General features: G+C 43.4%; 1 protein-coding gene across 1 annotated transcript in view; it reads right to left on the minus strand.

Annotated features, from left to right (window-relative positions):
- The window catches only part of CYP26B1 (cytochrome P450 family 26 subfamily B member 1), a 100782-nt gene extending 90309 nt beyond the window's left edge, over nt 1-10473 (minus strand). The window contains exon 1 of the mRNA XM_075855631.1: nt 10397-10473. The gene's annotated coding sequence lies outside the window, so the exon portion shown is untranslated. The remainder of the gene's footprint in view (nt 1-10396) is intronic.
- Between the last annotated feature and the right edge of the window lie 15375 nt (nt 10474-25848).

Raw genomic sequence — 25848 nt, forward strand, 5'->3', positions numbered from 1 at the left:
AGAATCATCTTTATGCCAAGCTAGAGAAGCGTGTGTTTGAAAAGAAGTCTCTACCATTCCTGGGCTACATCATCTCTGATCAGGGTCTCAAAATGGACCCCGAGAATCTAAAGGCTGTCCAGGAATGGCCACGCCGCCAAGGCTTAAGGGCCATACAACGCTTCCTGGGATTCGCCAACTTCTACCGGCTGTTCATTCCCAACTTCTCATTTTTTACAGATCCCATCTCCACCCTCACTAAATAGGACATGAATGCCAAGGTGTGGACTCTGGAAGCAGAAGCCGCATTTAAAACCTTAAGAAAGGCCTTCACGTCAGCCTCTATTCTTCACCACCCTGATGTATTTCTACAGTTTTCATTAGCGGTAGATGCCTCCTCTGTTGATGCCGGTGCACTTTTGTTCCAGAGAGGCTCGAAAGGCAAGACTGTGGCATGTGGCTACTGTTCTAAGCTGTTTTCTCCCGCAGAGCGCAACTACTCAATTGGGGATCGGGAGTTACTGGCCATGAAGCTGGCCCTGCAGGAGTGGAGACACCTACTAGAAGGCGCAGCTCATCCTATCCTGGTCTTCGCGGACCACAAGAACCTGACCTACGTACAGACGGCTCAACGGTTGAACCCTCGTCAAGCCAGATGGTCATTGTTCTTTGCTCGGTTCCGGTTCGAACTCCACTACCGACCTGCCGACAAGAATGTGAGGGCTGATGCCTTGTCTAGGTCATTAGAAACAGAGGACACTGTGGAGTCCCCACAGAATATTATCGATCCTTCCTGCATCTACTTTGTTAACCCTCTGCATGTTAGAGACATTCCTCTAGGAAGGACTTTTGTACGTCTGGCAGACAGAGGAAGAATCCTTCGCTGGGGTCACAGTTCCAAGCTGGCAGGTCACGCGGGTGCCTGTAAGACCCGAGACCTTATTGCCCGTCAGATCTGGTGGCCCACATTGCCCAAAGAAATCATGGACTTTGTCCCCTCCTGTACGGTGTGCGCAGCAAATAAAGTTGCCCACTCCAGACCAGCTTGTCTGCTCCAGCCACTGCTTGTGCTCGATGCCCCCTGGCGGCATGTTGCTATGGACTTTGTCACAGATATGCCTCTCTCTGCGGGATGCAGTGTGATCTGGTCGGTGGTGGATCGGTTTTCTAAAATGGCTCATTTTGTTCCCCTGACTGGCCTGCCTTCTGCTGCTCGATGGGCCAACCTCTTCGTTCAACACATCTTCTGTCTGCATGACTTGCCTCTGCATATTGTCTCGGATCGAGGGGTCCAGTTCACCTCGAAGTTCTGGAGAGCACTCTGCGGCCTCCTCGGTGTAAAGTTGGACTTCTCCTCGGCTTATCATCCTCAGTCCAATGGACAAGTCGAAAGGGTTAACCAGATTATGGAGAATTATCTGCGGCACTTTGTCTCCAGATGGCATGATGACTGGGTGCAGCTGCTCACGTGAGCAGATTTCTCCTATAATAACCATACCAGTGAGTCCACCACCTCCAATCCGTTCTTCATCGTCTACGGCCAACATCCTCGAATACCCCTGCCTGGATCTACTATGTCCCAGGTGCCTGCAGCTGACTCTTCCTTCAGGGACTTTCTGCAGATATGGCAACAGACACGATCTTCTATTCTGCTGGCGGTGGACCGCATGAAGAGAAAGGCAGTTACTAGAAGACGAGATCCTCTCCAGTTTCTTCCAGGTACGAAGGTCTGGCTGTCTTCCAGGAATATCCGGCTGAGGGTGCCATCTTACAAGTTTTCTCCCAGGTTCCTCGGACCCTTCGAGATTCTGCTACAAATCAAGCCTGTGTCTTACAAGCTTCAGCTGCCTCCTACCCTCAAGATCCCTAACTCCTTCCATGTCTCCTTGCTGAAGCCCGTGGTCCTGAACCGATACTCCAGGACTCCTAGTTCCGCAGTGGCCCCTGGCGGCTCGTCAGGGACTTTTGAAGTGAGGGAGATCCAGGCCACCAAGAAAGTGGGAGGAATGACGTTTTATTTGGTGGATTGGAGGGGATTTGGTCCAGAAGAGAGGTCTTGGGAGCCAGAGGAGAACATCGATGCCGCTGTCCTCGTGAAGAGATTTCTCTCCCGCTCTGGTCCCAAGAAGAGGGGGCGTAAGAGGGGGGATACTGTAACGTCCATGGCTGCGGACCATCGTTCAGACTTACCATCTGACGGCTCCTGCCATGGACGTCTGTGTTCCCGGCAGCATCTCCCTCCAGGGAGACGCCGGGACTCACTTCCGGGTTATGTGACTGGTTCCCGTAGGGCGCGCGTGCCCGCGCGTGCACGGCCTTAAAGGGCCAGTATGTGTCCAGCTGTCTATTATCAGTAATTAGCCCAGAATGCTGCTGGACTATAAAAAGGGCTCTGTCCACTTGTTCCTTGCCTGAGCGTTGTTTTATACCTAAAGTTTGTCTTGCAAATGGTCTCCCAGTGTTTTCCAGTTCCCAGTGTTACCCGTTCCTTCTGCCTGTACCCTGTATCCCGTGCTATCATATCTACTGTGCCACCTACAGTGAGAGTCAAGTCATGTCTTCCGCTGCATCTACTGTGCCATCTACGATGAAAGTCAAGTTGTGCCTCCGCTACTGTCTACATTGCCTCAGGTATCCTTTCTGGACTATAGACATTGTTTTGTACCTAGTTGGCCAGCTGCTATCCCGCTACGCGGTACAGCCCAGTGGGTCCACATCGCGAACCCGTGAAATATATAGAGTAACGAGTATAGAAATAATATATAGAGTATGTATAGAGTAGAGAAATAATATAAATAGTATATAGAGAGCATACAGAGTATATAGACTATGTAGATAACATATATAGTATAGAGTGAGTATATAGAGATTATAGATTGTGGAAATAATATATAGAGTATATATAGTATAGAAAGAATATAAAGTGCATATAGAGTATATAGTATATAGAGTATGTAGCATAAATAGAGAGACTATGTAGAGAGTATATAAAGAGTATAGAGACAGTGTTTATATCGGTTATAGAGAATATATGTAGTATAGGGAGAGTATTTAGCATATGTATATAGAGTGTATATGGTATAGATAATAAATAGAGTATAGAGAGTGTATAGAGTATATAGAGTAAAAAGAGCATAGAAAAAGTATATACGGTAGTTTATATAGAATATATAGAGTACATAGAGTATATAAAGAGTACATAGAGTAAAGAGAGTGTATATAGAGTATATAAAGAGTACATAGAGTATAGAGAGAGTATAAAGAGAGGATAGAGAGTATATAATGAGTACATAGAGTATAGAAAGAATATACAGAGAGTATATAGTTTGTGAAGAATATACAGAGTACATTGAGTATAGAGAGTATATAAAGAGTACATAGAGTATAGAGAGTGTATAAAGAGTGGATAGAGAGTATATAATGAGTACATAGAGTATAGAGAGAATATACAGAGAGTATATAGTTTATGAAGAATATACAGAGTACATAGAGTATAGAGAGTATATAAAGAGTACATAGAGTATAGAGAGTGTATAGAGAGTATATAAAGAGTACATAGAGTATAGAGAGAGTATAAAGAGTACATAGAGTATAGAGAGAGTATATAAAGAGTACATAGAGTATAGAGAGAGTATATAAAGAGTACACAGAGTATAGCGAGTCTATAAAGAGTACATAAAGAGTGGATAGAGAGTATATATGAGTACATAGAGTATAGAGAGAATATACAGAGAGTATATAGTTTATGAAGAATATACAGAGTACATAGAGTACAGAGAGTATATAAAGAGTACATAGAGTATAGAGAGTGCATAGAGAGTATATAAAGAGTACATAGAGTATAGAGTCTATAAAGAGTACATAGAGTATAGAGAGAGTATATAAAGAGTACATAGGGTATAGAGAGAGTATATAAAGAGTACACAGAATATAGCGAGTCTATAAAGAGTACATAGAGTATAGAGAGAGTATAAAGAGTGGATAGAGAGTATATAATGAGTACATAGAGTATAGAGAGAATATACAGAGAGTATATAGTTTATGAAGAATATACAGAGTACATAGAGTATAGAGAGTATATAAAGAGTACATAGAGTATAGAGAGTGTATAAAGAGTACATAGAGTATAGAGAGTCTATAAAGAGTACATAGAGTATAGAGAGAGTATATAAAGAGTACATAGAGTATAGAGAGAGTATATAAAGAGTACATAGAGTATAGAGAGAGTATAAAGAGTGGATAGAGAGTATATATGAGTACATAGAGTATAGAGAGAATATACAGAGAGTATATCGTTTATGAAGAATATACAGAGTACATAGAGTATAGAGAGAGCATAGAGAATGTATAGAGTATAAAAAGAGTACATAGAGTATAGAGAGTGTATAAAGAGTACATAGAGTATAAAGAGAGTATATAAAGAGTACATAGAGTAAATCGAGTGTATAGAGAGCATATAAAGAGTACATAGAGTATAGAGAGTGTAAAGAGTGGATAGAGAGTATATAATGAGTACATAGAGTATAGAGAGAATATACAGAGAGTATATAGTTTATGAAGAATATACAGAGTACATAGAGTATAGAGAGAGTATAGAGAGTATATAGAGAGTATATAAAGAGTACATAGAGTATAGAGAGAGTATAGGGAGTATATGGTTTATGGAGAATATACAGAGAGTACATAGAGTATAGAACATGGAGTATAGGAAGAGTTGATATAAGATTGGGATATAAAAGAGTGGGATATATAAGAGTGGGCTATATAAGAGTGGGCTATATAACAGTGGGATATATAACAGTGGGATATATACATAAGGGATATATAATAGTGGGATATATAATAGTGGGATACATAACAGTGGGATATGTACGTAAGGGATATATAATAGTGGGATATATGACAGTGGGATATGTACGTAAGGGATATATAATAGTGGGATATATAACAGTGGTATATATAACAGTGGGATATGTATGTAAGGGATATATAATAGTGGGATATATAACAGTGGGATATGTACGTAAGGGATATATAATAGTGGGATACATAACAGTGGGATATATATGTAAGGGATTTATAACAGTGGTATATATAACAATGGGATATGTACGTAAGGGATATATAATAGTGGGATATATAATAGTGGGATATATAATAGTGGGATATATAACAGTGGGATATATAACAGTGGGATATATAACAGTGGGATATATATGTAAGGGATTTATAACAGTGGTATATATAACAATGGGATATGTACGTAAGGGATATATAATAGTGGGATATATAATAGTGGGATATATAATAGTGGGATATATAACAGTGGGATATATAACAGTGGGATATATAACAGTGGGATATATAATAGTGGGATATATAATAGTGGGATATATAATAGTGGGATATATAACAGTGGGATATATAATAGTGGGATATATAACAGTGGTATATATAACAGTGGGATATATACGTAAGGGATATATAATAGTGGGATATATAACAGTGGGATATATAATAGTGGGATATATAATAGTGGGATATATAACAGTGGGATATATAATAGTGGGATATATAACAGTGGGATATATAACAGTGGGATATATAACAGTGGGATATATAATAGTGGGATATATAACAGTGGGATATATAACAGTGGGATATATAACAGTGGGATATATAATAGTGGGATATATAACAGTGGGATATATAACAGTGGGATATATAATAGTGGGATATATAATAGTGGGATATATAACAGTGGGATATATAACAGTGGGATATATAACAGTGGGATATATAATAGTGGGATATATAACAGTGGGATATATAATAGTGGGCTATATAATAGTGGGATATATAATAGTGGGATATATAACAGTGGGATATATAACAGTGGGATATATAACAGTGGGATATATAATAGTGGGATATATAATAGTGGGATATATAATAGTGGGATATGTACGTAAGGAATATATAATAGTGGGATATATAATAGTGGGATATATAATAGTGGGCTATATAATAGTGGGGGTACTTGGTCATATTTGAGTCCGTGTTCTTCAGCAGGACATTTCTCTGACGCGCAGGTTTTCCCAGTACTGGATCCCGGACTGTAAACGTGGCCGTGTCAGGACCCCACAACTGAGTGGACAAATGTTGGCTTCAATCAGATGAAATCCCCTAAAAAATTCCTAGTAGAGACCTTCATCTGAGCCGACCGCCTACATCTGCGCATATTAGAGTAACACAATAAATCTCCGCCAGTCCCCGTGACAGCGCTGACCGTACTGACGGCGGTTTTATCAGAGCCATAATCATTTTCTTTTTTCTTTCTTTTTAGCCGCTTAGATATTTTTTCCTGATCTGATCATCTACCCTTTAGTCATGATCGTCACCGTCGGATATTTTTGGGCACAAATCGCCCATGACAAAATGCCTCAATGAAATGTAACCAGACAAAAAGGGGTTAAACAACACGGACAAATTAAAACAAACTTTCTCAAGCAAACATCTGCCGATCACCGTCTCCCTTTGTATCGCGGCCAAGAATTCCCTTCTGCTGCGCATTCATTTCCAGGGCCAAGTCACTTCACAATCATCTCTGTCTGCGTGGATGCAGCGCAGCGCCCGACCTGAGCCACCGCCACCGCCGCTTCTTAAAGGGCAAGCAACCTGATCTCATCATCATCATCATCAATATGACTCTCTTCCCACTTTACGCCATAGAATTTGAAGAGTCGCTTGGGAGGACGATCCCCATCAGCTTCTACGAGAAAATTATTTCACCTGATTCGAGTTTCGCCAATTCCCGTATTAATTGGCGATTCGCCTGTAGGATACATCGAGCCGATTTGTCAGGCTTTGAGTCATTTCTGGCAAAAAATGGATCTATGTACTGCGCCATTTTTTAGCACAAATTACGGCCTACACGGGCTCCGCAGCGTCACGCAGTCTCTACCATTCGCGGACGACTTCAATGTTTCTCTATGTTGCTACTTTTTTCATTGTAGTTGCCTGTAAGTTGTGGTAATGGAACGATTTGTGGGCGACTCTGTGTTGCAATTAAGTCATAACCTACAGGGGGCGCTATGAAGCAGTAGCGACAGATGAATATTTCTCAGTAGGTCGGTAATTCTGCAAAAATAATGGTGGACACGTAGGACGGGCCGGATCTGTTATACTGAGCTCTCCGTGGTTCATATTCATGGATCTCTATAATCAGGGGTGATCAGGAGGAGGAGCTTAATGTGGGGGTGATATGGCCAGACATTTTTTGGGGGCACGTGAAGATCTTTTTTACGTTTTATGTAAACATATCTTAATGACTGCCTAATAAAATAAAATACCCCAACTTAGACTTCGCGTTCCAATTTCTCAATGTACATTCAGAAGCTGAATACCCCTCCAGACCGAATACTTCTCACAGCTGAGGGTTTGTTACAATTGTAGCCAGTACAGACAATCTCCAGTGAGGTAAACACATCAGCAGCACAAATCTCTCTCCTGTCCTGACAGATTGTTACAATGTATCAGTGCAGGTAAAATGTATCAGTCTGGAGTCCGGACTGTTTACCTCACAGTGGAGTGAGAAAGAGAGAGAGAGAAGGAGAGAGAGAAAGAGAGGGAGAGAGAGAGAGGGAGAGGGAGAGTAAAGAGAGAGAGACAGAGGTAGGTAGAAAGAAAGAGAGTGGAGAGAAAGAGAGATAAAAAAATAGAGAGAAAGAGAGAGGGAAAGAGAGACAGAAAGAGAGAGAAAGCGAGAATGAGAGAGAGAGAGAGAGACATTGAGAGAAACAGAAAGAAAGGGAGAAAGAGAGAGAGAGAAAGAGAAAGAGAGAGAGAGAGAGAAAGAGAGGGGAAAAGAGAGAGAGAAAAAGAGAGAGAAAAAGAGAGAGAAAAAGAGAGAGAAAGAGAGAGGGAGAAAGAGACAGAGAAAGAGAGAGAGAGAAAGAGAGAGAGAGAAAGAGAGAGAGAAAGAAAGAGAGAGCGAGAGACAGAGAGAATGAATGTGACAAGATGAGGCACAATTTAAATTTTTTATGATCTTTACTTTGTCTTTGGTGTTGTGTGAAGTAGTTAAAAGCACATCCATTATCTGCCACTTGGCAGGACATATATACAGATGTAGCAGAGCTGTACCGATCACTTAACTGTTTCTTGTATACATTAATATAACATTGTAAGGTAAGATAATGGAGTAATAGCACCTGCAGTCCTATGTAAAACCACTGATAACATATATTGTATTCATGATGAGTTCTTCCAAATAACAAACTCAGCTCTAACTCAGATGTGTATATGTATAGATATGTCAGTTGTATTCATTTATAATTTTGTCACAAATTATTGTGATACAATATATCGTCTGTGGTTTTACATGGGACTGCAGATAAACCTCTGGAGTTATCGTTATTCAGAGAATTATCACTGTGCAGAGAAAATGCAACTTCCAAACAGTTGGAGGGCTCTGCTACATCAGGTAACCCTTTGTGATATCCCTACAAGATGTGCCTAATAACATACTCAGCTCTGCTACATGAAAGGTTATAGAGGGGGTGAGAACATTTACTCCCTTACATCTGATACGTCGTTCTTTCATGCGGCAGAGAATGTTTCGCATTGACACGAGTAATTGGTAGACGTATTTGCTGTAATTGAGACGCTTATTACTACATCTGTGGAATTAGGTATCAGGCAGACGGAATGAGCGTTTAACAAGTAACGGGGGCACAAAGTAACTGGGGCACAAAGTAACGGGGGCACGAAGTAAGGGGGCACGAAGTAAGGGGACACGAAGTAACAGGGCATGAAGTAACGGGGGCACAAAGTTACAGGGCGCAAAGTAAGGGGGCACAAAGTAAGGGGGCACGAAGTAACAGGGCATGAAGTAAGGGGACACGAAGTAACAGGGCATGAAGTAATGGGCACAAAGTAACGGGGCACGAAGTAACGGGGGCACAAAGTAACGGGACACGAAGTAATGGGGGCACAAAGTAACGGGACATGAAGTAATGGGGGCACGAAGTAACGGGGGCACAAAGTAACGGGACACAAAGTAATGGGGGCACAAAGTAACGGGACATGAAGTAATGGGGGCACGAAGTAACGGGACACGAAGTAATGGGGCACAAAGTAACGGGGGCACAAATTATTCTCTCCGCATTCTTCCATCTTATAAATTAAATCAAAATTAAAATTACATTTGTTCTGCTCAATCTTTTACTCGATGGGAAATAATTTTGTAAAAAAATCCACCTGAAATTTTTACGAAATTCATCCAAAAATACCAGCGACAACTGTCGGACACCCGGCAGCTGCGATCATCCTCATCATCCTCAGCCGCACTGTTATTCTCTAGTATGTGACAAGGATACAATGTATCACCAGCACTTCCTACCCCTTGAAAGGTTGTACATATATAAACTCCTCATACAGATGTAGTAGAGCTGAGCTTGTCGATGTAGCAGAGCCGAGATAATCCGTCCACAGACCTAATAATTCTTCTAATGAGACGATTGTAAACGACGACCAATAATCATCTATGAAGTCGAAACCATCAAAATGTCCTCAAATGTGTCAAATCTTTTACATTTTTTCTATTAATGTTTCTCTTTGTCTCCACCTGTGAGTTCTCGCTCATAACAAGAATTACCAACGCAATAAACCGTAAATAAAGGCAAATACGATGAAATGGACCGTTCACAAGTAAACATCTGCGCAGTCTCCGTGGCTTCATGGCCGCTCGTCGTTCCGCTTATTAGGCGTTTACACAAGTCTTAACGAACGGAACGATATTGCTACTCGGCAATCGCTTATTGGCAATCGCTCTGTGTAAATGGCGCAGCCAAGTCACTGTACTACAACAAGACGGTAATTCAATTATCTGCTCATTGTTTCCCCCCTGGTGTAATGATAGGAGCACAACTAATGACTTTACCCAGCGCCCAATAGACCTACACCCGTCATCTCACCCGCACCAGGCGTTTATATCTAATCAATACAGAACACAAAAAAAAGTAGCTAATTATATCATTTGTTTTTCTTGTTTTTTTTCTTACCTTCTTTCTTCAAAAACATTTTTTTTTTTTCCAAAAACATTTTTTAATTTTTGTCAAAAATTTCCTTATGTTTAGATTTCTTTTCAAATAATTTTTCTCCTAAATGACTTTTTTTCTAATTTTTTTCTTCAATTTATTTTTTTCTTTAACGATGTTTTTCCTTCTTATCTAGAAAATGCAAGGCAACCTTTGTGGTGTAATGTACAGCACGTAATAAAATACTTCAGCTATGAACAGGTTACTCTGACACAATGTAACAACACTGCCCATAGTGCTGCCTGTGGCACATTGTAGCATGTAATGTCAGTAAGAAGCTGTAAAGCAGGTAATAAATAGTAACAGCATGGACTTACCTTACAGCAGCAGCAACACTTGGCTTTTGCAGGGAATCAAATAAGATTGTGGCAATTTTTCAAAGCAGTCACTGACAATGCAAACAATCCTGCATTTTATAGAATGAAAACTTGGCTTGGTCCCCACCCACAGTGAGCTGTCCCTAATGAATATTCAGAGCTATTTAAAAAAAAAAAAAAAGATGGGGGGGGGGACTTCTTCAACAACAAATGCCCCCTCCCCCTTGAAGAGGTTGCAGTGAAGAGGCTTTCTGCTTTTTCTGCTGCTGTTTCTTCTTCTTATCAATTTTGCTTTTTGCAGTAGAGTCCAGTGTAACTTCTCAGATATCCCCCCCCCCCCCCCCCCCACTACTGCAGGGACTCTGAACGGGCCGAGCAGGGCAATGTGGAGGGCTGGAAGGAGAAGACAAGGTTAATCAAGTCACATCCTGCAACAATGACAGATCCTAATTTACTTCATGCTCCTTACAAATGGGGGAGTTATTAAGTAACAGGGGGTGAGGGTGCAAGGGCAGAGGGGTGCAGGGGGCATGTGGTGTAACCAGGACTTGGCATGGAGTTACTATCACAGCTGATATCATGACTACTGGTGTTTATAAACTGCTGCTCAGGCTGCCTGGTAGGGGCATGGGGGCTCAGTCTGCTGCCAACCCTGGGAGGGTTGGCATCCCCTCTATGCCCAGCACTGGCATCACCCTATAACACAGCTGCCAGGGGGCTCATTCTGCCAATATGACAGGGTTCAGACACTGGTTAGGACCCCGGGGGAGCTGGCAGAGCCTCCTATAGGTGTAAGGTAGGTCTTGTGGGCACCTGTGTATCCTGCAGTAGCTAATGCTTTACAGGGCAATTTTTATGAATGTGTTTATTTATTAAAGCCTCAGGAGCACTGGCAGTCTGGAGTGTATGCCCTCCTATCCTGGGCACTGCCATGAATGTCTGCAGCTGCCAAGGGTTTCATTCCTCGAATATATAGACGATCTGAGACACTTGTCAGAAACTTGGACTGAGCTGTGGCCTATAAGGTGGGTCCTGGTCTCAGGCTGTAAGGTCATTACATGCACAGTATAACTTCAGGAGTATTACCAGTCGTTTGTATGGCATGCACAGTATAACTTCCAGTCGTTCTTTGTATGGCATGCACAGTATAACTTCCAGTCGTTTGTATGGCATGCATAGTATAACTTCCAGTCCTTGTTTGTATAGAATGCACAGTATAACTTCCAGTCCTTGTTTGTATAGAATGCACAGTATAACTTCCAGTCCTTGTTTGTATAGAATGCACAGTATAACTTCCAGTCCTTGTTTTTATAGAATGCACAGTATAACTTCCAGTCGTTGTTTTTATAGAATGCACAGTGTAACTTCCAGTCCTTGTTTGTATAGAATGCACAGTATAACTTCCAGTCCTTGTTTGTATAGAATGCACAGTATAACTTCCAGTCCTTGTTTTTATAGAATGCACAGTATAACTTCCAGTCGTTGTATGGCATGCACAGTATAACTTCCAGTCGTTGTATGGCATGCACAGTATAACTTCCAGTCGTTCTTTGTATGGCATGCACAGTATAACTTCCAGTCGTTTGTATGGCATGCATAGTATAACTTCCAAGTCCTTGTTTGTATAGAATGCACAGTATAACTTCCAGTCGTTGTATGGCATGCACAGTATAACTTCCAGTCGTTGTATGGCATGCACAGTATAACTTCCAGTCGTTGTATGGCATGCACAGTATAACTTCCAGTCGTTCTTTGTATGGCATGCACAGTATAACTTCCAGTCATTGTATGGCATGCACAGTATAACTTCCAGTCGTTCTTTGTATGGCATGCACAGTATAACTTCCAGTCGTTCTTTGTATGGCATGCACAGTATAACTTCCAGTCGTTCTTTGTATCGCATGCACAGTATAACTTCCAGTCGTTCTTTGTATGGCATGCACAGTATAACTTCCAGTCGTTCTTTGTATGACAAGCACAGTATAACTTCCAGTCGTTCTTTGTATGACAAGCACAGTATAACTTCCAGTCGTTCTTTGTATGGCATGCACAGTGTAACTTACAGTCCTTGTTTGTATGGCATGCACAGTATAACTTCCAGGCACATTGATTACTTGTTTGGTAGAGTATTCTGCTAATTCTGGGGGACTTGTCCCCTTTATACAACCCTAGCATGTGTATTCTGCCGATGCCAATCGTTCTATTGCCCCATGTGTACCTGGGCATCATCCTGCAGCGTAAACCACAATGCCATACACAGGGTACCCTGTATTCATGTATCTCAGACCAGTCTGCTGCCCTTTCTAGGGTGGCACCTCCATTATTTCCAACGCTGGTTTCTGTGTTTTCTGAGGTGTCTTGTTAGGACCTCGCCATGTGCTGCCAGCTGTAAGGTAGGTGCAGTAGGGGGCATGGCATCCTGCATGGCTACTATGGGCAATATAACTGCGTGTATTTATTAATACATCAGGATTATGGGGGGTCTGTTGTAAGTGATGAGAGTGTTCTGACCCTAATTTCTAGCCCGGTGGACATCTGGTTAGGGTTAATTGGTTCCTGCATTGGCACCACCGTATCCTACAACTACCAAGGATCCCACTTTCGAAAACTTGTAAGGAGCTGTGATGTTTAATAGTGGGCATCTATCTGGGTGGTTTCCAGGACTATAGACCCTTGCCATGCACCGTACCCCACGGACATATATGTGTCTCTGCTCCGCCCGGTGCTGAATCCATCACCCTCACCGGGTGTCACCTCCCCGCAGCTACAAGTCTCCAAGTAAGGAAATATTTATAATTATCCAACAATAACACGACTACAATAACACGACAACAGTAGAATCATAAAACGATACAATACAAACTATAGTATAGAATAAAGCGCATACAAATACAACAATATCACAGCCAAAGTAGTATCATCATCATCATCATCGTATAATATCATCGAGCATATAATATAGTGTAGAACGGATAGAAACACAACAACAATAGAATAAGGAAAAGTATATAATATAGTCCATAGTTTATCGGATACAAACACAAGAGTATTATAATAGTATACAGGACAGATCGTATATAGTAACACAGTGTGTGTGTGTGTGTGTGTGTGTGTGTGTGTGTGTGTGTGTGTGTGTGTGTGTGTGTGTGTGTGTGTGTGTGTGTGTGTGTATATATATATATATAGCTTTATCAGATTCTGTTAGTTTCATCATCGTTTAGAACGGATACAAACACAATAGTGTCATCAGTGTATGGAGGATAGAAAAGGAGGCAAATACAACAAATATTATTATTTTTTTATTATTATTATTATTATTATTACTTCAGTTTTTCAAATTATTAATAACTTGTAACAAAAATTGACATCAATTATTAGAAGTTATTAATTATTGATTAGAATTATTATACAATCATCAAATCCTATAGATATATATATATATTTATTTAATTATTTTTTTCTGATGCAGTTGGATTAATTTTCTAAAAAAATAAATAAAGAGTGACGCATTACTCTGCATAAACACTGTATACAGATTTCTTCCGACAATATAAAATCGCAGCGACCGTTCTGCGCCTTTTCCACCCCCTCTTGCAGGGAACTATCAATGATTTTTAATCCTCTCCCAGATTATCTTGTTCTGATTACTGATAACAATTGTTGATTTCCCCGCGATCATAACCGATAATTGATTCGATAATCCGTCTTCAGTCCTTGATTATTGATGATTTGATATCTGGGATTTTTGGCCGGAGAGGAGAATGAAAAGATTCCGGAAGTTTTTATAACTTTCCATAAAATAAAAAACAATTGTTCAGCACAGGAGAATCGTCTACAACCTGTGGCCGTCCAGCTGAGATGAAACTAGAACTCCCAGCATGCCCCGACTACTAATGGGAGTTGTCGTTTCAGCACAGCTCAATGGCCACAGGTTTCTGAGCAAGATATATTTCTTTTATTATACGAATTACCACGGGTGTAGTAGTAGGTGATGATGGGGATTATATATAAATGAACGTTGTCATTCTCAGATTATAATCTCTTCTTTTTGCGACAATCTGATGTTAATCTCTTTTCTATAAAACGGAATCACTATTAAATCCCAAATTCTGTATCTTTCTAATATCATTTGGGTTACAATTTCTCACCATTACTTTTTTTACATGCCAAGGCTGAAACTGGTCCTGACCTGGTCCTGCTCACACATCTTCAGTTTGTTACAATGTAGCAGAAACATTGTAACAAGTCCATCAACTGGATGAGAAGGATCAGGTTAGTACCCGTTTTCATTATGTGGATGTAAAGAGCCAAAAAAACAAATCTCCTATTTATTGCCAGCAAGCAGAGATCTTAAATGTGTTGAGGAATTAAAACACATAGTATGTTAGAAAGTTACAGAACTTTTCATGATGTAATAATTGCACTTCATTTACATAAAATGTTTTTTTGTGTCTGTCAAGGGGGGAATATGGTGCAAAAGTGAGGAGTCAAAGATGTCTGGGCAGCAAACTGTGCAGAGGTGCGTAAGCCTTCATCGCGGTCTGGGGTGGATGGAAAAGACGGGGAAAGTGAACGACTCCCAATCAGAGAAGACGTTACCTGTGAGTCACTGGATGTGATTGTTGTTTGTTCTCTGACCGCGCCTGTAATTACCTGTCCGCTGTATAGTGGTAATGACTGGTCATGACATGGTGGTATTATTTATATTTAGACGTATGCTATATGTACTATGATGGGGCAAATTATTTGAGGGTGGGGCTAAAGCAGGACACTTGTTCAGGAGGAAAAATTTTGTGCAGTGCAACATAGTATTGCCCCATGTCACAAGCTTAAAGGGGTTGGCCACTTCCTGTTTATTTAATCTCTATGCAAGAAGTGCAGCGCCAATTTCGACCTTTGTTAAGCCACGCCCCCTTGTTAGGCAAAGTCTTCTCCAGGGACCGCCCGTCCTTGTGGGGTGCAGTGACCTGTCCGCTCATGTGATGATATTACTGAGGACAGGACTGCATGTGACGGGAGTCATGATGTGAGGAGGGGCATAAAGACAAGTAGAGGTCACAGACTGTGAGTTAAATAGTGGCAGGGTTAGGGTCCACAGCAGCACATAGTATTTCAGGAGAGGAGTGACCTGTCCACTAATGTGATAGTGTTAGAGAGGACAGGGCTGCGTGTGATGGGACATTGTCATCATGTAAGTAGAATGGAGAAAGTGGAGGTAACAGACCGAGGCTTACATAGTGTAAGGAGAAGCATTCTCAGAAGCACAGAGTATTTTAGGAGAGGAGTGTGCTTATCTTGTCGGTAGCAGTGATCTATCCACTAATGTGATGGTGTTAGTGAGGACAGAGCTGCATGTGAAGGGACAATATCATGATGTAAGTAGAATGGAGACAAGTAGAGGTAACAGACCAAGGGTTACATAGTGTAAGGAGCAGGGTTCCCAGCAGCACAGAGTATTTCAAGAGGAGTGTGCTGATCTTGGGGGGGGGGGGGGCAGTGACCTGTCCGTTCATGTGATGATGTTAGGGAGGACAGGGCTGTATGTGATGGGACATTGTTATGATGTGAGGAGGAGAATGGAGACAAGTGGAGGTAACAGACTGAGGCTTACATAGCAAAAGTAGAAGGGTTCATAGCAGCACAAAGTATTTCAGGAGAGGAGTGTGCTGACCATGTGGGGGGCAGTGACCTGTCCGCTCATGTGATGATATCAGTGAGGACGGGGCTGTATGTGACTGGGACATTGCCATGATGTAAGGAGAATAGAGACAAGTAGAGGTAACAGACCAAGGGTTACATAGTGTAAGGGGCAGGGTTCTCAGAAGCACAGATTATTTCAGGAGACGAGCGTGCTGATCTTGTGTGACCTGTCCGCTCATGTGATGATGTTACTCAGGACAGGGCTGTGAGTGATGGGACAGTGTCATGATGTGAGGAGAGAATAGAGACAAGTGGAGGTAACAGACTGAGGGTTACATAGCGGATGTAGAAGGGTTCACAGCAGCACAAAGTATTTCAGGAGATGAGTCTAGATGATCTTGTGGGAGGTCACTTACTGAGAATAATATTGTTCATAGAGCAAGCCTTCCTCGGCAGCACAGAGTATTTCAGGAGAGGTCATATACACATATGTAACATACATATGGCAGACTTGGAGAACACGTGTCTTACTGACTTTAATATTTCTCCCTCAGAAAAGTAAATGTGTCCCTTTAATATCTGCGTGTCCCCATCCATGTGGAGTATTCCCAGTATTACATGCCGTGCGTTCTTCTTTCATGGTTGCGCTTGTATAAATGTGTGAAATATGTCAAATCAATAAAAATATTTACAGAATCTGCACTTGGAAATTCTTTGTTTTATAATAAAGCCATATGCTGACAATGTGCGTCCGTAGAAAACACAGCCGAGCGGATGGGCACGGGGGGCACTCAGCCCAGCTCATCAGCTGGCAGGAGCACTCGTACCTATAGGCGGACCCCTTACATTAGGACGGGGGGTAGATGGTGGGTAAGGGGACTCATAGCCAAAAAGCAAAATGGGACCCCCTCCTTGTGCTGGTTCATGACAATACTGCACTCCACCATTAGTCCACCAGAGGGCCCTGTACTTCACCCCTCCCCCACCCTCCTATCCCTTGTTATGATGCCATGAGGACTGAGGATGAGAAATCCCAGAGCTGGACCCTCCCTCTCCATTAACCTTACATAGGGGAGACTTGTATATTGGAAGGTTCAGGGTCCCCAGCAGCACAGATTATTTCAGGGGTCAGTGTACAGGTCACACTCAGAGATTGGGGCATGGAGTTGTTTCCTTTTGATTTGTTGATATTGCAAGTGGAAAGGGAGAGACTAGCGGGTCACAGCACCCATGAGGAAGGAGGACGAGTAATCCCGGAGCCGGACCCTCCCTCTCCACAGACCCCCACATCCATGAGCTGCCCCTATGGTCTGTATATCATCTTTGCAAATGGTCCCTTAGTGTTTTTCAGTTCTAAGTGTTCCCGTACCTGCTACCTGTATCCCGTACTACCTTGTTCCTGTACCATAGAGAGTTGGAGTCGTGTTGTGCCGTATACTATGCCTGCTGTATTTCCCCGCACCTGGTGTCTGCCTGCTGCCAAGGTCCCATCCGAGCCTGCCATCGCTACTGTCTGAATTACCACAGGTACCTTTTTCGAACTATAGACATTGACTTGGTATCCTGTTGGCCGGCTGCTATCCCGCTGCGGCGGTACGGCCCAGTGGGTCCACACATCCATTGTGACAGTACGCTCAGGCCATGGACCCCGCTGGTCAATCCGAGACCATGACGACATCACAAACCATGCGAGCAGATATGCGAGTCTGCCGGATACGACAGGACCAACTCCTCCAGGCGGTGAACGCCATCACGCATCAGCTGGACGCACGAGCTGTAGCCGTCTCAGCAGCTGCATCTCTCCTGACCCTTAACCAGGAGGACACCTCTGTCAGCGAGTATGCCATTCAGTTCCGCACCCTGGCGGCAGAGCTGTCCTGGAACGACGAGGCCTTGGTGGCTACATTCTGGCAGGGACTGTCTCCAAAAATTAAGTACGAACTTGCTGCTCATGATCTGCCACCCACCCTGGATGACCTCATACGTTTGGCCTCTCGTATTGACACGAGGATCCGAGAGCGATCCCAAGAGGTTTGTTGGGAGGGAAGATCCACACCAGGAGAGCTTATGCAGGTGGACCTGCTTAAACTGTCTGTCCAGGAGAAACTCCGCAGACGCACTTCTGGACTTTGTCTGTATTGCAGCCTCGGAGGCCATATTGTGTGTTCATGCCCTCAGAAACAAAAGAGACTCCAATGCCTAGGATTGGTTGGAGACAATACTAGGGGGAACGGCGCTGCATAAGAAGTTCTCCTCCAAACTCTCCATTCCTGTGACCATTGGGTCTGGAGAGAAGACACACCGGGTCTCGGCATACCTGGACTCTGGGTCCGCAGCAAACTTCATCGGTAAAGATCTAGTGACCTCCTCCAGTTCCCCACAGTCCCTCTGTAGACATCTTTGGCTGTGGCATCAGTGAATGAACTACCTCTGCCCGACCCGATCGTGTCTGAGACCAAGCCACTGAGACTCCAAGTTGGAGCCCTTCATTCAGAACTAATTTTCTTTCTTGTCTTGCCTAAAGCCATCAATCCTGTCCTGCTGGGCCTGCCTTGGCTTCGACTTGATGCCCCAGTTCTGGACTGGAATTCCGGGGAAGTTCTCCAATGGGGCTCTAAATGTCGCAGCCGTTGTCTGTTTCATATTCATCCTGCCCAGCCTCCTCTGCCCCGGTCATTGGCAAGATTGCCCTCCCACTTCTCTCAATTTGCAGATATACTCGTGGCCGAGACTCAGTCCATGTCGACCTACATCAAGGAGAATCTGGAGAGGGGTTTCATACAAAAATTCTGCTCCCCGGCCGTGTTCTTATTTGTCAAGGAAAAAGACGGATCTCTTCGACCCTGCATTGACTACTGTCACGGCCAAAAATAAATATCCGTTGCCAATTATTTCCGAACTATTTGACCGCATACAAGGAGCCAAGATCTTCTTCAAACTAGACTTGCGTGGGGCTTACAATTTAATTCAAATCTGTCAAGGTGATGAGTGGAAGACGGAATTTAACACTTGAGACGGGCACTACAAATACCTGGTGATGCCCTTCAGTCTCTGTAACGTTCCCGCAGTCTTCCAGGAATTAGTCAATGATATCTTCCAAGATCTCCTCTATGTCTGTGTTGTGGTCTATCTCAATGACATTTTGATTTTTTTCCCAGATCCGACATCTCATCGGAGATATGTCCGTCAAGTTCTGCTGCGACTAAGGAAGAATCGCCTGTATGCCAAGCTGGAAAAGTGTGTGTTTGAGAAGAATTCTTTACCCTTCCTGGGCTACACCATCTCGGATCAAGGCCTCAAGATGGACCCTGAGAAGGTAAAGGCCGTCCTGGAATGGCCACGTCCTCAAGGCTTGAGATCCATATAGCGTTTTTTGGGATTTGCCAACTTCTACCTGCAGTTTATCCCACACTTCTCTTCCCTGACGGCCCCCATCTCTACCCTCACCAAGAAAGATATGAACACCAAGGTGTGGACTCCAGATGCAGAAGCTGCATTTCATAGCCTTAAGAGTCTCTTCACGTCAGCCTCAACCACCCATCATCCTGATGTATCGCTACAGTTTTCGTTGGAGGTGGACGCCTCCTCTTTTGGTGCAGGTGCACTTCTGTTCCAGAGAGGTTCTAAAGGGAAGGCAGTGGTATGTGGCTATTATTCCAGACATTTTTCGGCCGCAGAACACAATTACTCGATTGTGGATTGGGAATTACAGTCCATCAAGTTGGCTCTGGAGGAGTGAAGACATCTATTAGAGGGCGCAGTTCACCCTATCCTGATATATACGGACCACAAGAACCTCACCTATTTCCAGTCGGCACAACGACTGAACCCCCATCAAGCCAGGTTCTTTGCTTGGTTCCAGATTGTGCTCTACTACCGCCCTGCCGACAAAAATGTGAGGGCCGATGCCTTGTCCAGGTTGTTAGAGACAGAGGGCACCGTGGACTCTCCACAAAATATCATTGATCTGTCCTGTATCATCTCTGTTAATCGACTTCAAGTTAGGGACAACCCTCCGGGGAGGACTTTTGTGCGCCTGGCAGACAGGAGGAGAATCCTTCGCTGGGGACACAGCTCCAAACTTGCCCGTAAGACCCGAGATTTGTTTGCCCGTCATTTCTGGTGGCCCACGCTGCCCAAGATATTGTGGACTTTGTCTCGTCCTGCACGGTGTGCACTGCCAATAAAGTTGCTCTCTCCAAGCCTGTCGGTCTGCTCCAACCTCTGCCTGTGCCCAATGCTCCCTGGCAGCATATAGCAATGGACTTTGTCACAGATATTCTGTCCTCTGCTGGATGCAATACGGTCTGGGGGGTGGTGGACCCGTTCTCGAAAATGGCTCACTTTGTTCCACTGACCGGTCTACCTCCTGCTTCTGGACTGGCCAACCTCTTCATCCAACACATCTTTCGCTTGCATGGTTTACCTCTGCATACCGTGGCTGATCGGGGGGTGAGGTTTACCTCAAAATTCTGGAGTCCTCTGTAAACTCCTTGATGTAAAGTTGGACTTTTCCTCTGCCTACCATCCCCAGTCCAATGGTCAAGTCGAGAGGATCAATCATGGAGAACTATCTATGACATTTCATCTCCAGGCAGCAGGATGACTGTGTGCAACTTCTTCCCTGGGCTGAGTTCTCTTACAACAACCACAAAAGCGAGTCCACCGCCTCCACACCGTTCTTTATTGTCTACGTCCAACACCCACGAATGCCTCTCCCTGTTTCTGCTATGTCCTAGGTGCCTGCAGCTGACTCTGCATTCCAGGACTTTCTACGGATCTTGCAGCACACCCGGTCCTCTATTCTGCTGGCGGTCGATCACATGAAGCGAAAGGCAGACACGAGGTGAAAAGAGCCGCCTCAGTTTCTTCCAAGTACCAAGGTCTGGCTGTCCTCTAGGAATATCCGGCTGAGGGTGCCGTCATACAAATTTGCTCCCAGGTTCCTAGGACCCTTTGAGATCCTCCAGCAGATCAACCCGTTCTCTTATAAGCTTAGGCTGCTCGCTACCCTCAGAATCCCCAACTCCTTTCTCGTGTCTCTTCTGAAGCCTGTGGTCCTGAACCGCTACTCTAAGACTCTTAGCCCTGCAGTTGCCCCCAGTGGTTCTGCCGATGTATTCGAGGTCAAGGAGATCTTGGACTTCAAGAGGATAAGAGAAAAAGCCTTTTACTTGGTGGATTGGAGGGGGTTTGGTCCAGAAGACAGTTCCGGGGAGCCAAAGGAGAACCTCAATGCTCCAACCCTCGTGAAGAAGTTTCTCTCCCTCTCTGGCCCAGAGAAGAGGGGGCTTAAGAGGGACGATACTTTAACACCCATGGACCCTCTGGATTACTCACCTCCCAACGGCCGCAGCCATGGATCTGTGAGCGCTGGCCCGCTTCTCCTCCTCAGGAGATGCCAGAGCCGACTTCCGCTTCACTCTGCTGTGTCCCGTAGGGTACGCGCGCTCGTGCCCGGTATGTTTAATTAGCCCATGATCAACCCGAACTATAAGAAGGGCCCTACCCCTTACTTAATTGCCCGAGCGTTGTTGGGTTTACCCGTTTTCGTCTTTGCAAATGGTCCCTCAGTGTTTTCCTGTTCCCAGTGTTCCTGTACCTGCTACCTGTATCCCGTGCTACCTTGTTCCTGTACCATAGAGAGTAGGAGTTGTGTGGTGCCGTATACTACGCCTGCTGCCAAGGTACCATCCGAGCCTAACCATCTCTACTGTCTGTATTGCCACAGGTACCCTTATTCGAACGATAGACATTGACTTGGTATCCTGTTGGCCTGCTGCCATCCCACCAGGGCCCAGTGGGTCCACACACCCATCGTGACATATCTATCTATCTATCTATCTATCTCATATCTATCTATCTCATATCTATCGATCTATCTAGATACAAAAATAGAATCCAGCAGCACAGGCTTAAATGAAAGAGGGTACAAGCCTTAGGGAATTGACCACTGTCCCTCTAGACAAAAAGCAGTAAATAGGCAGCACTCACAAAGGCTATAGTGGAAAAAAAAGAGGGTGCTTTATTGACCCCAAAAGTGTGACGATTCGGCTAACAGGCTTGAGAAAGGCTCAGGTTGTGTGAGCCGAAACGTTGCACTTTTGGGGTCAATAAAGCACCCTCTTTTTTTCACTATAGCCTTTGTGAGTGCTGCCTATTTACTGCTTTTTATCTATCTATCTATCTATCTATCTATCAATCTCTCATATCTATCTATCTATCTATCTATCGCAAATCTATCTATCTATCTATCTATCTATCTATCTATCTATCTATCTATCTCATATCTATCTATCTGTCTATCTATCTATCTCATATCTATCTATCTATCTATCTATCTCATATCTATCTATCTATCTGTCTGTCTGTCGAGCTCATATCTATTTATCTATCTGTCTTGACCTGGGCTGTGAATTTGTTTCATACACACGTCCTTTGCTCTGTGATCATAGGTTTATGTCTCTTTTTCATAAAGATATTGGAAGTAGGTGACTCTCATCCTCTGTACAGGACACCTTTATCTTCACAAATAGACCTGGAGAGAAGACTCCGCAGTTTCCAGGGTTGTGCTCTCCGTGGATTTGGCAGTTGTGACCTTACCCCACACACTGACACCGACCCCACAATCTGGATCCCATTTTTAGTTCATATTTTGTTCCATTTTTTTCCCATTTAAATTGAGAGAGGAAAATATTTCTTAGTTCTGGTTATTTATTCCTTAATATTCTTTGTTCTGTTTTTCTCCCGTCTTCAGACATTGTGTGATTAATTTACTTCTTCCATCCTGCGGTTTCCTTTTTTCACTTTATGACTATTGTTGTGTATTTTTTAAATCCTTTTAATTTTAATGAACAGAAAAAGAATTTACTTACCGAAATATCAAAGCAGATGTGTTCTTGTGCTTCACATTTTAATTTTGGCAGACAAAAAAAACAAAACATTAAATCTAAAAAATAAAAAAAAAGTTTACCATGGCAAAATCCCCAAAAGACTCCTAGTAAAGTTGAACCTTGAGGCTTCTGGGAGTGTTGCAGTGAGCCGGCTCCAGCGGATCATAGGCAGCTTCCGGTCATGTGACCCCTGCGACAAATTAACACCTTTAATCTACAGAAATAGTGCAATGGAGAAGTCGATGGCAGATCGGAAGCATTTGGTTTCCTTTAACTTGTGTTTTGGATTTTTCACTGTAGAGATCTGTACAAGGGTTTGAAGAGCCTAACAAAGAACCATATAGTAGGTGGCAGAATTTACTGCCACCTTCTATGCCCGCTATAGACTAAACATGGCATAAAACGGGAAAGAAAGCCAAAGCCAGCACTACAGTATGTACAGTCCGGTCGTGTTTTGAGGAGGTGCGGACGACTAGACTCTTTGGCCTGCTCCCTGCAACAAGTCTGAAAGTTTTGCTGATGAAGCTTCCTTGTTGGCTATGATCCATGGTCAGAAACTCCAAGTCGTCGCAAGCTCAATGGGTTTTTTAGCTTTTTTGCAGCAAGAAAATGGAAAAAGAGTTGTGAGAACCCAACCTGTGGTGGACAGCAGAGGAGCTCCAAAGCAATGATAAAAATGAGGCTGCTTTCAGGTACTGCTTGACACCATGACACTCCTAGTCACCCACAACAGAAGGTCCTAGTGCCCCTTCCTATATTCAGGACTTAGTACATTTCCAGTTCTTTGTTTGCGAACATTGCAGCACCTCTGGAGATCACATCTCTGTGCAGATTGGCGTCTAGACCAACGTGGAATAGGCTCCCTCTCAAGGTGCGCAATGGTAGCCACATTGGTTGTCTCTATGGTGTCCCTGGAGCCCAATCTACTCACCGCCAGAACATGTATAAAGTTCAGTGTCCAGGATTGTTATGGGTCATGCAGAGAGGCCGTAATTGTTTTGTTAAAGGGCAAATTTGAATTTGGAGAAATTTTAGATTTGGTCGATATTTCGACATGTTCATCCAAAAAGATAAAACCTTGGTGATCGTGCAATCAAGTGATCGGGTGAATTGCAGTCTGCAATGAAGCTAAATGAATGCAAATTGTAGGGGTGAATTTTAAGCTTTCATAACTAGCTGAGTGTAGGACAAGAGTCGTCTGACCGAAATACGAATACTACTCCCTGACTGAATATTCATAGGTTTCTCTGGGTCGAACTGTGTCTTCAGGATTCCTCAAGATGCTTGAGAGATTTTTATGGGATTTTCGTCCCAGATGATAAATCCAACAAAGCTGGTATTGAAATTTGGATCGGATTATCGTGAGATTTCCCCACCTTATCCTATCTTAGAGTATAATACACGGGAGCCAACAGAATCAGAATAGTAAACGGGGGCCCATGTTACATAATGAACTAAAAGAGTGAAAACAATATAGCTAAATATTGCATAGGAGAAGGAATGAGAGGTTGTCATAGCCCCGCCCCCTGTCACTAATAGCCCTAGTCCTGACTTTGAACAATAGTCACACACAGTATTCAGTGTTCTGACAATGGGTCTTACAGGACACGAGGATCATATTAGTTGTATATTGGATAATATTTGACTATTTTATCATCCAGTGACGTGAAGAATATGACCCCTATTAGATTTGACCCCTTTACTGAGCAGATCTCCTAAAGGCTTCTGCTACAGGACCTCCCATGATCACCTGTTATTGATCGGGGACCAGTCAGTGGGTGTTTAATTTCTCGGATGTAGGGAACCCATCACAATTACAATTAGTGGATGCACAGATACTGGTGGCCATCCAGAAAGCCATTCATTGTAGCGCTTCTCTGCTCTGTCTCATAGAGGAGGTTGCTGATTAAGGGACCTCCAAGGATTGGGAAAGGGGGTTCCCAAAGTTGACAACCCCAATAAGGCTGCCCATAGATGACTGTTGATCCACCGATGATCTAATGTATATAGAACCTCATGACATGTTACAAGACACCATGTAACATGATTGTGGTCATTCTCCTTTGTGATGACCCTTCCTGCTCCAAATGATGTCCTCCTGTCTGCATCTGTCAATCAAATGACATCACTTCCTGTCTCAGTGACCACATAGTCTAGTCTGCTAACAGACCTAACTATCATGGTCACAGAAAATATTTATTATAGAGGGGCCTAGATAAAGACAGAGCAGGGAGGCTCCCCAGAAGTTGTTATGGAAGATGGCTCATAATTCTGAGATACGTCAGGAGGCACCAGGCTTGAGCTTGTGGATGGAACAAGAAGAAGAAATATGTCAACAGAGCTGGAGTTTGTATTTTATTCTTAAAGGGAAGTGTGGTAGGGAATTAGGCTTTCAGAGAAGGCAAGGAGGCAAGATGAAATGTTCCTTACTGCTCAGTCTTCTCTCCACAAATGTGAAGAATATCTGAACAAAAAATTCCTAATCTATTCTAGTCCATAGAGGCTCCATAAATCAGGAACTCTTATCTTATAGATATAATTTCCTGCAGTTAATGCTGAGGCTCCACACTCCATGGAGAAGCCATTTGAAGAAAAGGAAAATGTTCTGTGTAGTAACATGACATCTACTGTATATGAGCGATGTCAATGGTGGTGCCAAACTTTTCAGCACCGAGCAAGAAAGTCTCTGCCCTACCAGAATACAAGTGGTGTTCAGTTCCAGTTACTGCCTGATGAAAGTCCTGTCAGAGCAGAGGCCTCTACAGATGGTTCGAGGTTCATAGAAGGCAGTAAATGTGGTAAGCAGCACCTGGTAGCAGCTGTATGCCTGTCAGGTGTAGAGGCGGCAGAGTTTCCATCCTTCCGACAGTGTTATAATTCTCACCGGGAAGTGAGGTCTCACCGGACCCTTTAACCGCT

This window comes from Rhinoderma darwinii, chromosome 1 (genome assembly GCF_050947455.1).
Source record: "Rhinoderma darwinii isolate aRhiDar2 chromosome 1, aRhiDar2.hap1, whole genome shotgun sequence".
Lineage (NCBI taxonomy): Eukaryota > Metazoa > Chordata > Amphibia > Anura > Rhinodermatidae > Rhinoderma > Rhinoderma darwinii.